The sequence below is a fragment of the Anser brachyrhynchus genome, assembly GCF_964034855.1.
Source record: "Anser brachyrhynchus genome assembly, chromosome: 10".
In the NCBI taxonomy this organism is placed as follows: Eukaryota; Metazoa; Chordata; class Aves; order Anseriformes; family Anatidae; genus Anser; species Anser brachyrhynchus.
In genome coordinates this window covers 16,712,936-16,725,855 of record NC_137705.1, presented here as the reverse complement: position 1 = coordinate 16,725,855, position 12,920 = coordinate 16,712,936, and the positions used below count along the sequence as shown (strand labels likewise).

At 59.9% G+C, this 12,920-nt stretch overlaps 1 protein-coding gene across 6 annotated transcripts in view; it reads left to right on the top strand.

Moving 5' to 3' along the window:
- TEX264 (testis expressed 264, ER-phagy receptor) overlaps nt 1–12,920 on the top strand; it is a 28,222-nt gene that overhangs the window by 5,616 nt on the left and 9,686 nt on the right. The gene's annotated exons all lie outside the window — the stretch shown is intronic.

The window sequence follows — 12,920 nt, the reverse complement described above, 5'->3', positions numbered from 1 at the left end:
TTAAGCTGCCAGCCTTGCCTGTATGGTGGCTGTCTTCTGGGGGGAGAAGTTAACAGCTCTCTGGCCCGTGGACTCACAAGGCGTGTTTCCGAGCAGACCGCTGAAATCGGAGGCCGTTGGCCCTGAGGGCAGGTGGCTGCCCTGGGTGCCACCACCTCTGGCACCTCGCCGTGCTGCAGAGCCCATCTCTGCGGGAACCCTCCCAGCTCCCGGAGCAGGCAGCTGGCCTCCTGCCTTGGGTCCTTCCGAAGCCACCTCTGCTGGCTTGCTCGTGCTGCCAGAGCAGCCGCAGCAATCTGGAGCCCATCGTCGGAGCGCGGGTCGGACGCCTGCGGGTCGAGGCTCCCTAGGGAGCGGGGAGGGTCCTGGCTGGCCAGCCGGGGGGGAGAGGGGCCCCATCCTTCCTCGCGGGGCAGGGTGCTGGGGAGGGGACGGTGTTCAGCCCGCGGCTTATCCGGCTGCCGAGTTCCGCCGCTTGCGTTGGTTCGTGTCGAAGCGCACTATTTATAAACTTGCTTTTCCTGGCGAAACTCCCAGCCCTGTGGGGGAACCGTGCGAATCTCCCAGCCTGTGCCGTGCTGCGGGAGCGCTGCCTGGGTGCCGGCCCCCGGGCTGCAGCGGACCGGGGTCTGCCCAGGAGGTGCCCGAACCCCAGCCGTGGGTGCAACCGCTGCCGGCCCTGCCCCAGAAGGTGCGTGCCATTGGAGGTGGGGTTGTTATGGCCGAAAAGGGTCCTTCTGGGAGCGCCTGGCAGCTTCTAAGGAGAACACCCGCTTTTGAAATAAAATAATCACTTGGAATCCTATGCAGCATCCAGAGCAGTGCTCAAAAAGGAGGGGATGCGTCCTGATCTCTGTCTTTCCCTCCGTACAGGGCAGGCAAAGTGCTCCGATCGTGGGCGAGCATACCTCTGTCACTGACGCTGACCCGTGCTGGGTTTGCAGGAGATGTTCAGCTGTGCAGGGAGCAGAGCTTTGGTCAGCCCTGGCGAGTTTTGGGGTGCGCCCAGAGGAACCCAAAACCCGGCACTGTGGTGCTGGCGTTGTACCGCGCTGCCTGGCCAGGACCTGTTTCTCCTGTAAAATCCTGCTCCCGCACCTCCCCGTCTGCGGACGGGGAAGGAGAAGAAGAGGAGGGGGGGGAAACTTTCATGGAAACGGGCGACCTGTGCCCAATTTGTGGTGGGAATGGGGGTTGCCACGGAGACGGCTGCTCCAAATAGCATCCTCCATCCCACCCCCGGCTGCCCGCTTCCCTCGAGCAACCCCAGACGGCAGCGAGACGGAGCTGCCTTTACTTATTTATTTATTTTGTGCCGTGCCTGCTTGCTTCTGTTGCTGAGAGATGGGGGTCGGGCATGTGGCGCGGGGTCCCCCCGTCCCTGGCAGGGGAGGGGGTGTGAAGGGGAACAGGGTGACAGGGCTGGGGCACGGCGGGAGTGGGAGCTGGTTCAAGGGGAGTCAGCGGGAGGAGGTGTGGGACGGCAGGGGAAGGGTGCAAAGAGGGCTCTGGGGTGGCTCAGAAAGGGGGAAGGGGTTGGAAAGGGATTTGTGGTGCTGTGCTGGGGTAAGGGTGCCGGGTTTTGCCAGGCCAGGGCCTGGGGATCTCGGGAGAGGGCCGGTGAGCGGCGTTGCTGCCCAGGGGGCTGGCTGGCAGCGCCTCGCTGCCAGGAGCTGCGTTCGGAGAAGCCCCAGAGACCTCGCTGGCTTGTTTTGCAAGTGCAGGTTATTTAAGGGATAGGCTGGGCTTGTTTAGCGGCCCTCCCGAGTGCTGTTTTCCAAACAGCTCCTGCCAAAGCCTCTCCCTGCTGCCAGCAGGTCTGCGCGGCGCTGTGCGGGGCGGTGTGCCCGCACCGCCTGGCTGGGGGGCAGAGCTGGCGCCTGGCTCCCTGCTTGGCTTCGCCACGTCGCTGCCTCCCCCCCTGCTTCCCAGCAGCCTGCAGCTGGCCCAGCCTGGCTGCCTGCATGTGCCCCGAGCCAGCCTCGGCCCCCCCAGCACAGCAGCAGCACGCCGGGGTCCCTGCCCTGTCCTGGGGCAGGTGGCTGTGGCTGCTCCCAGGTACCCCTGGCAGCTTGGGGACAGCGCTGGGGAGCCCCCGCGGAGTCGTTCCCCGGGGTGACCGTCCTTAGTGGCTCAGAGAGCTGGTTATTAAACTGTGACATCCTGCCATTTCCAGCAGCGGTTATTCTGGCTCGGGTTTAATTAGCTCTCTGCGGCAGGCTCCGGGCACGTGCGCCGCTCCGGCGAGCCCTGCGCGGCGGGCGGGCTGGCGTCGCCCGTCCCCAGAGCTCCGCAGGCAGCCGGAGAGGCAGTGCGTCGCATCCCCGGCTGTCCTCTGGGGCTTGCAGCCCGCAGGGCCGCCCCCCCCCCAGACAGCTGGGACCCCCTGCAGGGTGGGAGCTGGCCTCTTTTCACGGGATTTTTGGGTGGGAGACTTGGGCTCGTGGCTGGTGGAGGCTGTGCGCTCTCCAGCAGAGGAGGAGAGCGTGCGGGTGGGGAGCAGTGAAGGAGAAGTGCCGTCACCATCCCGGCTGTTCCCCTGGTGCTAGCAGCGCCGCAGCACAAGCTGGCAGAGACCCTGTAGGACCACAGAGCTCCTGCCCCATCCACAGGGCACCACAGGGTGCTCCCTAGTCCCCATGCCACATATTGCTCTTGCTGCTGGAAAGCCTCGGCTCTTCTTTGTGGTATAAATGTGCCTTGCTCCTGCTCCTGGTCAGGGAAAATCATCATTCCTTTACCTGCCAGCTTGAAGCGCCTATTAGCTGAGCTTTGTTCCCCTTGCCGGCTGTGATAGTTCAGGATGAAGTCACTTCTTGCCTTCCACTTTGATAAAGTGACTGCAGAGAGCTTGTAAAGTCCATCACTGACATATTTTCCAATCTCTTCGTAATTCTCAAGTCCCTTTTTTGACGTGTTTCCAGCTTAGGAACCTCTCTGAAATGTCGCTAGCAGAAGTGGATGCTTTGTTTCAGCCACGGTCTCGTTGCTGTAGGATGCTGCTCCGTGCTGGTGGCTTGCATGGCACATCCCCTGCTAGCTGCCCGCCTGCTGTCCCTCCGCAGCGAGCTGCATCACGTCCCAGCCAGAGCGGTGCCATTTCCGCACCTCCTGGGCACAGCGCTGTTTGCTGCTGGCTCTTGGTGGAAACCTCTCCTCCGTCACTCCTCGTTGGCCCCAGGCTCGCTCTGAGCCAGCTGATAGTATCGTAGAATATCCCGAGGGACCCGCAAGGGTCATCGAGTCCAACTCCAGGCTCCCCACAGGACCACCCAAAAATCAAACCCTATGTGTGAGAGCGTTGTCCAACGCTTCTTGAACTCCGGCAGGCTCGGGGCCGTGCCCGCTTCCCTAGGCAGCCTGCTCCGGTGCGCGCCCGTCCTCTTGGTGGTCCTTTTCCTAACAGGCAGCCTGACCCTCCCCTGGCACAGCTCCGTGCCGTTACCTTCAGAGGTGTGCCGTGGTCGTTCCGTGCCCCTGTAGCTGCTTGTTGAGAATGGGAAATGGCACCAAGTCTCCGAGTGCAAGCGACCAGCACCGGTGCTAGTTCATCCATCTGCCAGGTTCGTGGTCCCCACCAAAAATAGGTCGTGGTTGCCAACAGGGTCCGTCAGTAGTAGCCATATGTTGTCTGTGCCGCTCCCAGGGGCCTTCTGGTGGCCCGGTCCCTTCCTTCGCCCTGGCTGGATCCTTGCCTCTCAGGCTGCGGTTGCCCAGGCTGGCTCCTCTGCCCCGGGAGCGCTAGCACCACGCCGCCTTCTGTCCCCGCCCACCAGGGATCACCCTGCGTGTGCAGGGCGCTCGTCCACCAGGAATATTATCTGGGCTTATGCGGGCCCTACCTTTTATCTTCCCGTGGAGTAGAAGACACTTCATCGGCATTGTTGTGGTTTAACCCGGCTGGCAGCTAAACACCACACAGCCGTTCGCTCACCCTCCCCCCTCCCTCTCTGGGATGGGGGAGAGAAACAGGAAAGTGAAGCCGGTGAGTTGAGATAAAGACAGTTTATTAAGACAGGAATATAATAATAACAATAATAATAATAGTGATAATGATAATAGTATTAATAATAATAATGTGTAAGAAAACAAGTGATGCACAATGCAATTGCTCACCACCTGCTGACCGATGCCCAGCCTATCCCCGAGCAGCCGGCCCCCCACCCCGGCCAGCCACCCCTATATATTGTTTAGCATGACGCCAGATGGTATGGAATACCCCTTTGGCCAGTTTGGGTCAGCTGTCCTGGGTCGGTCCCCTCCCAGCTCCTGCTGCACCCCCAGCCTGCTCGCTGGCAGGACAGAGCGAGAAGCCGAAAAGTCCTTGGCCTGGTGTAAACACTGCTCTGCAACAATTAAAACATCAGCACGTTATCAGCGCTCTTCTCATCCTAATCCAAAACATAGCACCCTACCAGCTACTAGGAGGAAAAATTAACTCTGTCCTAACTGGAACCAGGACAGGCATCCTCTGGCTGCACCGCCCAGCTTTGTCCCTGCTCCATTGCAGAAATGCTCACCGAGCACCGCTGCTGGCTCAGCAGCGCCGCTGAGGGCTCCTCTCACGGGTGACTGCAGGGTCCCTCTCCCAGTACAACTGGCCCCAGCACCCCGAATGGTCCCTGAAGGCATCTCTGTCTGCAGGGGACCAGGAGCCTTCGTGGGGTCCTTTCTGCAGACAGGTCCTGGTGCTAGGAGGTCGCGTGGCTACGCGCGCACCTCGTGCTTCTCCTTTTGCTTCCCTTACCCCCATTGCTACAGCTTCTGTCGTTGTTCAGGTCTGTCAGAGTCACGTTTCTCCTGGCTGTTATTATAAATGATCGTCTTTAGAGATGCTTTCCCATCCCAGACCTCAGCCACAGCCTTGCTGCTTTTTGGCAGCGCCTTTGGTCTCCTTTGAGCTTGGGCAGCCCCAAGCTGGAGGCGAGGCCCTTTGCTGAGCCGAGACCACTCGGAGTTGCGTGTCTGTCTCTCCAGGGAGGATGAGGAGCAGGCCTGGCTTCACGAGAGAGTGGTTTCTTTTTTTATTTTTTTTTAATTCTGTGTTTTGACCTCGTCACTGTGATCCAGCCTTGGGTGGAGAATCGAAGGTGAGCTGTGTCCTTACATCCCGGTCTTCGCCCTGCTGGTGGCAGCCAGCAGCAGGGCTGGCAAAGGTGGGAAAGAGACAGGACCCTCTTCTCCTGCGTCCTGCCCACATTTCCTTCTTGGAAATAAAACCCATCTGAGATGCTGCTGTCGCAGAAAAGGCTGCGATGTAAGCGGATGAGATTTTGGCTTATTTTAGGGGAAGACAATTTAAGGACAGGTCGAGGGTAAGGGACAAGCTGCAGGTCTTCCCACCCATCCTCTCCCCCTCGGCCCGCTCTCAGCGGCAGGCACTGGGGGTGCCGTGTGTGGGTGTAGCTCATCCTGGGGTTTTGCTCCTGTGTGCTGCTGGCAGCCGGGGCTGGGCACGGCGCTGCTGCAGCCCCAAGCCCTGTGTGGGCTCCCGCTGCCCTGCCCACGGGTCCCAGTGCCCATTTCCTCGCCTGCTGACAGCTGGCTTCTTGTGGCCGCTCGCCGAGGCTCGCTGATAGCTGGCACCCCCCAGCTGCGTGTCAGATCACATCACTTCATGCGTTCGCAGCGGCTTCTATTTATTAAATATTTTTAGCAACACAGCCTCCCCGAGAAGTTTTCATCCTGCGAGCACGAGCGGTGCTGAGGTGGGCAGCAGGGAGAAGGAAGCCTGAGCTGCGGCGCACACTGGGAGCTAAGTTGAGTGAGAGGGCTCCTCTGGGGGGCGGCTTCTCTGGGGTGCTGCCTCCCTAATCCTTACCCTCCGTGTCCTCCCCTGGCACCCAAGAGCTCTGTGCTGGTGTGCCTGCAGCCTCCCATGCCTGAGCCGTGCTGCCCACCGCAGGAGAGCCTGAGGACCTGGCTCTGGTCTTTCTGCGGGTGGAGAACTGGGGGGCCGTGCTGTGTCAGCTCAGGTAGAGAGCCCTGGGCACCTCTCGACCCATCCCGGGGTCAGCTCCGCACACGGAGAGGTTCTGCATTTAACCTGTTTCTGCAGAGCGCTGTGCTCCTCCTGCGTGCCTAATGGAACATATGGGAAGCTGGGGCTCTGCGTCACGTCTCCTGCCATTCACAGCGGGCTTCCCAACTTTCTCGCTCGTCTGGGAGAAATTTGGCAGCCCCAGGCCACCATTCATCTGCTGGCAGTTTGCCTGTCGTCCTGACAGGCGGGTGGCTGACCCGTGGCCGAGCGCTGGATGCAGGCCTCCTCAGAGGCTGGGGCAGGCCTTGTGCAGGCACCTCCGCCTCGCCGGTGTCTGCTCGCCAGTCCTCTGCTTCACTCCTGCTGCCTGGGGGCAGATATAAAACCACAGCTCTGATGGCATCTCTGCTTTGAGCAGGAAAGAGGTTTTCTGGCCAGCTTCAAAGTCCCTGCCTCCGCGGTTTGTCTCGTGTGAAATCACCATTTTTTTTCCTGACTTCTTGTTGACTCAGAGCAAGCATCGACCCTAGATACAGCTTCATTCACATCCCGGCTGGGGAAGCAGCTTGTGTGGGGCATGTGCTGCCGGCAGCCAGGGCCATCCCTGTCCTGCCTCGTCCTGTGCTGTGGAAGAGCAGCCACCACCCCTGGGGCTGATGCCACAGCATTGGGATGAGGATGCTGATGGCCTGGGCTTGGCGCTCTTGTGGCCTTGACGGCATGAAATTCCCTTTCCTGGGAGGTGCCAGGCTGTTCCTGGCTGAGAAGGAGCTGGTCTCCCCAACCTTGGAGAGACCGTGGCCGGGGAGGAAGAAGGGAGCTTCGTGGCCACTGGTGCGTAGGAGCACCACGGGTGCTTTCCCGTGGCATCCACCCTTTTGATCCGATTGCCGTCCCTGTTCCTCTCCGAGGAGCCTTTCCAAAGGCAGCTCCTGGAAGGAGAGCAACCTGCAAGGGCCTGCCCTCCCATGCACACGAAGCACGTGGACGTCACCGATGCCCCACAGCCTGAAGTCTGCCGCGGTGCTGCTCGGCAGCTGGTGGTACTCTGGGTGGGCATTTTCATCCCCCAGCATCTTCCCCGAAGGGAGCAGAAGTTGCCTTGCTCTCCCAGCAGCTTCGCAAACCTCAGACCTGCAGCCTTGTAAAGGCTTACCCAGCCTTGCAAAACTGTCACAGAGATGTATCTGCTCAGGCACAAAGATCTGCTCCCCCATTGCCTTTGCAGCAAGGATTAATGATCATGGAGAAAGGCGGGGATGTCTCACACGGCTGTCCAAGGGAGAGAGAGAGCAGAAATGGCTTGCCTTGGGCAAAGAGGGAAAGTAAAATACTACAGTGCTTTTCTGTCAGATCTCTTTATCGACTCTATCCGTATGCATGTTCTCCCCTGAATGTATTTATAGAGCATCCCAGAGGATGCAGTCAGCTCAAAAGACTTCCTTGTCAGGCGTTTGAGGTGGCTCCAGCTCTCTTGGGCAGCAACACAGTCCCAAACCTTTGGGCCTTACCTCCTTGCCAGCTCGTCAATTAATTCAGAGCTGAGATGGCTCTGCCTCGCTGCAATTATTTTAGCAGAGGCCTAATGAGTTTTTCCTGGGCTGGTTCTTCTCCGTACCCCTCTGAGCCAGTCTTTGCCAGATGTGCTGGCCTCGAGAAACAGTGAAATGAACCTGAACAAACGTGAAACCGCTTCTTAGAAATCCTGCTCCTTCCCAGCAAGGCAGGCTGGCCCACTTTCCGTGGCTGTGAAGCTCCCGCTTTGAAACCTGCAGAGCCGCGAGATAACAGACTTGAAAGCAACGGCATTTTTATGGCCAGAAAAGGTACGGCTGCACTATGACTAACTTGTGCTTTTTGGATTCCGGTTAGGTATAAAACGGTAGGAGAAAGCCGGCAGCGTGCCTTTGCAGTGAGCTGGAGCGCAGGCGGCTCTCGAGGCTGCGGGGCTGCAGGGCTGGGGGGTGGCCGGGTCGGGAGGAAGCCGCAGCAGGGGGCCTTGCTCCTTGGGTCCTGCTGCCATGCCCCAGGTGATGCTGCCTCCGGGCTTGGGGCTGCATCGTCGCCCCCTCCTCGTGGTGGTGCCCGGCGGTGGGGTCACGGGTAGGCACCTGGAGGCTCGCTCCCTCGTGCGATGCAGGGTTGCTGGCAGCCGCTGCAGGTGCTTGCTCCTGCAGGGGGTCCCACCACCAAATGTCCCTCGGGGTTGCTTCTTTCGGCAGGGCTGTGTCCAGCCCTGGGGCAGGACGAGGGCTTCTCCACGGGCTTCCCGTGCCTGCTGCCGTGGGGCTGCAGTGCTGCTTGCAGCCTGCCTGAGAAGGAAGGTCAGGGATCACAGGCTTTTGGAGCGTGCTAGGCAGCCCCCAGTGCCAGGACTCCTTTTGTCCTGTTGCTTTTCCAGCACGTGGCAGCTTGTTGCAGCCCCTGCTGGAGCCCAACCAGGAGAGCCTGGGGTCTTTGACAGAATCGAGTGTCCGGCGTCTCTCCTCTTTGCCCATGCATGGGAACAGGATGGCTTTCTCCTGCTGCCAGGCCGCAGCGGGCAGAAGAGGTGGCAGCACCCCACAGACTGGCTCGGGGCACTGTCGCCCTCCCTGTGTTGTCCTCTCACCACCTCTTCTGACACATCCGACTTTGGTGAGCAGTGTGGGGAGCCTGTGAGCAGGCAAGCACCTTACAAGTGTCACCTTGGGCAGTGCCATGGCAGTGTCCTGCCTTTGCACCCCAACCCATCCAGCGTTTGCATTTCCTGGGCGCTTTGGTGCGTTGGTGAGCGTGGGGAGGTGGGGGTTCGTGCCAGCCTCGGTCAGGTGCATTTCTGCTGGGTTTGTTGGAGCTGTGCACTTCCTTAGGGGGGTGCCCTAGGTACAGCTTTTGGGACTGAGGAGACCATGGATTGGGCTCCTGTGGCCACTTTCTCCAAAACTTACCTCTGAGAAAGCAGCAAAAAACTGAGCTCGGTCTCTTGGGCTGTGAGCAGAGGGGGAGCAGAGAAGGGTCTCACAGGCTCCCAGGACTGATTTTTCGGCAGATCGTACGCTTGTTGTCAGGTACTCGCTCCGTCCTGTGTTACCAGCTTGTCTTCTGCTAGGGTGAGGAATGACAGTGACCACCGGGGGACAAAGGAGGGGACAGAGCCGAGTGCAGCAGGGGGAGCAGTCGGGCAACCGAGCTCGTCCCCGAGCTGGCTGCTCACTGCTGCGGTCGCTTGTGGACGGGGCACGTGCCTGCGTCACCGGCCTCCTGAAAACTGCTGCCCCCTCCTTCCTGTGCACCGTCAGCCAGAGGATCTCCTAGCGTACTCAGAGGTGGTACTGTCCATTCCCGCAGTCTCTGGAGTGGATCCCAAGGCAGAAGTGGTGCTTGGTGTTGCCAGAAGGCCAGGGGGAGGCATTTAAGGCGGCTGGGAGGGAGGTCAGACGTGGTGCACAGGCCATGGGCTTCCAGGTGAAACCCACCCATTGGGTGCCAAGGCTTCCAGGTGAAACCCAAACCGAGGTCCCCGTGCAGTTGGGGAGCACGTGAGAGTGGTCCTGCCCGCAGCCATGTGCAGGCTCGGCGTGTTTGCCCGTGGGCTCTGTTCCAGCTGTGCTGAGCAGGGAGGCACCGCAGGAGCTGCGGGCTCACTCCCGTGGCGGACGCTTGTCGCTTTCTCCCTGGCCGGGTACTCTCAGCTGAGATTTATTTCTGCCAGGAGCTGATGGCAGCTTCCTCACACGCTGAAAGGTGGATATCCATCATCTGCTCTGGCCAGCTGCTCTGCTGCTCGTGCCACGCAGATTCACAGTTTGGGGTGAGATCCGTCTGGTGGTATGATAGCCAGGCTGTGAGCTAGGAGAAGCTTAGCGAGAGGTCAGTGTTGGAGACGGATTTTTTTCTGGTATTTCTCTGCTGGCCAGCTCGGGAGGTGAGCCTGTGTGGCTGCAGGAACTGCCCGCTGCATCCCTGCTGCTTTGTATCGCGCCCATAGGAGCTCTGGAGAGCTGCAGGAAGGGAGCAGGCTCTTGGAAGGGCAAAGTCAGACTGGGCTCTGTCCTTGCCTCATCGCTCCCGTTTCATCTGATTGATCTGCACAGTCAAAGCCGTGATCCTGAGCTGGCAGAGGAGAAGCATCCAGACTGCAGGGGCCGCCAAAGCAGCTGCTGCCCTCCCTCCCTGCTGCCTGTGGCTGCTGAAAAACCTGGCTTTGGGGACGTGGGGCATGTGAGCCTGCTCCCCCCTGCCTGCTCACAGACCCCAGCTCCACAGCGCTCCAGACCACGGTTATGGACCCGGCTGGCCGAGGAGGAGGAGGTGGAGGAGGAAAAGCAGGGCCGCAGTGGGGAGGCAGGCACCCACCCTCCTCCCCTCCCCTCCAACTCCAGGCAGCGGGGTGGAAGGGCTGTCAGCTCACCCAGATGCCAAAATAGTGCTGTATCTGTGGTTATTTATTTCATTATCACCTCTGGGCGTGGCAGAGGCAAGAGACTGGAGTCACCATCCTGTCCCAGGTCGGAATTTCCCCCGGTGGCTGCCAGCTGAGCTGTCCAGGCTGGGGTGCCCGTGTTCCGCACCCACCCTAGGCTGCGCGGAGCAGACCCAGCCCATCAGCACGGCTGTTGCTGCGTTGCCTCCCCTGGTGTCTCCTGCACTCTGCCTCTGCCTGGGCTTCCAGCACCTGCCTCCCCTGTCTTTGTGCATTTTGCTCTCGGCCAGCGGCACTGCCTGCGTTGGGGATGTCCTGGGGGGAACCATGAACACGGTGGGCAGCTCTGGGGCTGTTAGCCAAGCTCTCCAGCACGAGTCCTTGCTGCACTGGAGCTTGTCAGGGTCACCAGCTCTTTGCTGTTGGCCTCTCTGGACTGTCAGCTTTTTGGGAAGAGGTGCAAGATCTTGGATGCAGCTCCTGGCTCTGAACGCAGCTCTCCTGGAGCCTGCAGGGAAATGTCTCTCTCTTTTGTTTACAGAGGCTGATAAAAATCCAGAAAGGAGCTTGTCCTGAGTGCTGGCTTGCTGTTAAAACACCAGTCCTAAAAAAGGAGACATCTGTTGCTGGGGCAAGGGCAGGAGCAGTTGGAGCAGTGGCCATGGGTGAACGTCCTGCTGCCGAGAGCCTGCGGGCGGTTCCTGGCACCCACGTGCAGCTCGTGCACGGAGCAGGAGCTGGAGCAGCCTTTCTCCACTGCTGTCTGCACCCGCCTGATAACACAGGGGAGCCTCCAGCCTGGGAGATGCACCTTCCACCATCCGATTTGCCACGACGCTGTGCTGGGGATGGGTTGGTGGACATCGTGATCACCTTCCTGCTCAGCAAGCCAGGCCAGAAACTGCTCGATCTTCTTCTTCGGTGGCATCCCTTGCCTTCTAAATGAGGCGGCTGGGAAGGCCCCATCAGGGGGGAGGGAAGGACTTGTTTCACTCACCATGGCATGTCTGGGAGGCAGGCAGCCTGCCTTCGGGCTCTGCTCTGCACTGCCAGTGTCTGGGCCTCTGCAGGTTCAGCAAGGTGAAGTCCCTAACCTCCTAAACTTTCTCTTTCTCGACGTTCTCCTCTGTGAAGGGGTGTCGTGAGGCTGACTTCAGCTCGTCGGGGAATATCTTCCATAAAGCCTTGGAGCGGGGGGTGTTGCAGAAGGTGAAGGTTGTTCCAGGAGGTGGGAGAGGACAGGAGGTTATTTATTCCATTGTGCCGCTTCCTTCACGGGGGCATGAACATGGCACGTGTCCTGAGTGTGACCAACAAGCTGTGGAAAAGCAGCTGGAGATACTCGCCTCTTCCAGAGAGCTTGTGGAGCTGAGGAGGAAGGGGCTGAGGTTCAGAGGGGACGGCGCAGGCCTCGGCTCCAGAGATGGAGCCCTCCCGTGGCTGTGGGCACCAGCCAGGCATGGCCAGGAGCTTGTGCTTCTGTAACATCTCTGGGGCCTTGGTTTTTTTCCCCACAAGGGTTTCACCAGAGGACCTGTCAGCATATGGACATGAGCAAGAGGGTTGGAAATGGCAGACTGGGGACTGTTCCTGCTGTGGAAGGAAGGGCAAACACGCAAGGGAGTGGCGGCCCAGGAGATGGAGTCAGGAATCCGCGGGGGTCGGGGCCACGACAGGAATATCCACGTGAGTTGGGAGCCCTCAAGGCTCTCAGCTGTGAGTTGGCTGGGGCCGATCTCTCACCACAAGAAACAAGCTGCTGTTAGGTGTCTCGCAGCCGGTGTGTCGCTGTGCCCTGGGGTCTCTTCTCCCCGGGAGCGGCCTAACGAAGACCCGTGGTTCAGAGGGGCTCTTTGCACCGCGTGGTGCCCCCCGTAGCGGACTCCCTGGCTGAGGGATGTGTGTGAGACATCTCAGGTGGTGAGTCCTTTCCTGACGAGGCAGTGGAACGCCCTGCCTTGACAAGAGGCAGATAAATTGCCACAGCTGCTGCTCCTGGCCGCCTCGCCAAGGCAACAGAGCAGGCAAAGCGATTTAGCACTGCTCCAGTCATCCGTGATGGCAGAGATCATCGCGTTGACCTCTCCTTCGGCTTTGTGATTAATGCTGAAAAAGCATCCTCTGAGGGCTGGGAGGCGAGCGCTGGCCCCTGGGGAGCCGCGCTCCGAAGCAGAGGCAGCCCTGCAGCTGTGGTCCTCGCCTCCCGTGGTCTCACCCCCCTCACACACGGCTGGCGGGCTGCACAGGGCGATGAAGGTAATGGGAAGAGGAATCCAGGGCGGGTTCGTCAAGTGAAGAGAGGTTATGTGGGCTTACACAGATTTCTTGTCATATAATGAAAACGCAGGATTTGATCTTTCAAGTGGTTAAAGCCAAAGTCCCACGTGAAAGTGATGGAGGAGAAGGGGCAGGTAGGAAGGGATGCGGGCCAGGCAGCTGGGGTTTGTGGTTAGAGGAGTGTGAGAGCAGGAGAGAGAGCTCCAAGGAGAGACGGTTCCAAGGGTTTCACTCACCCGTCACGAGTACAACAGC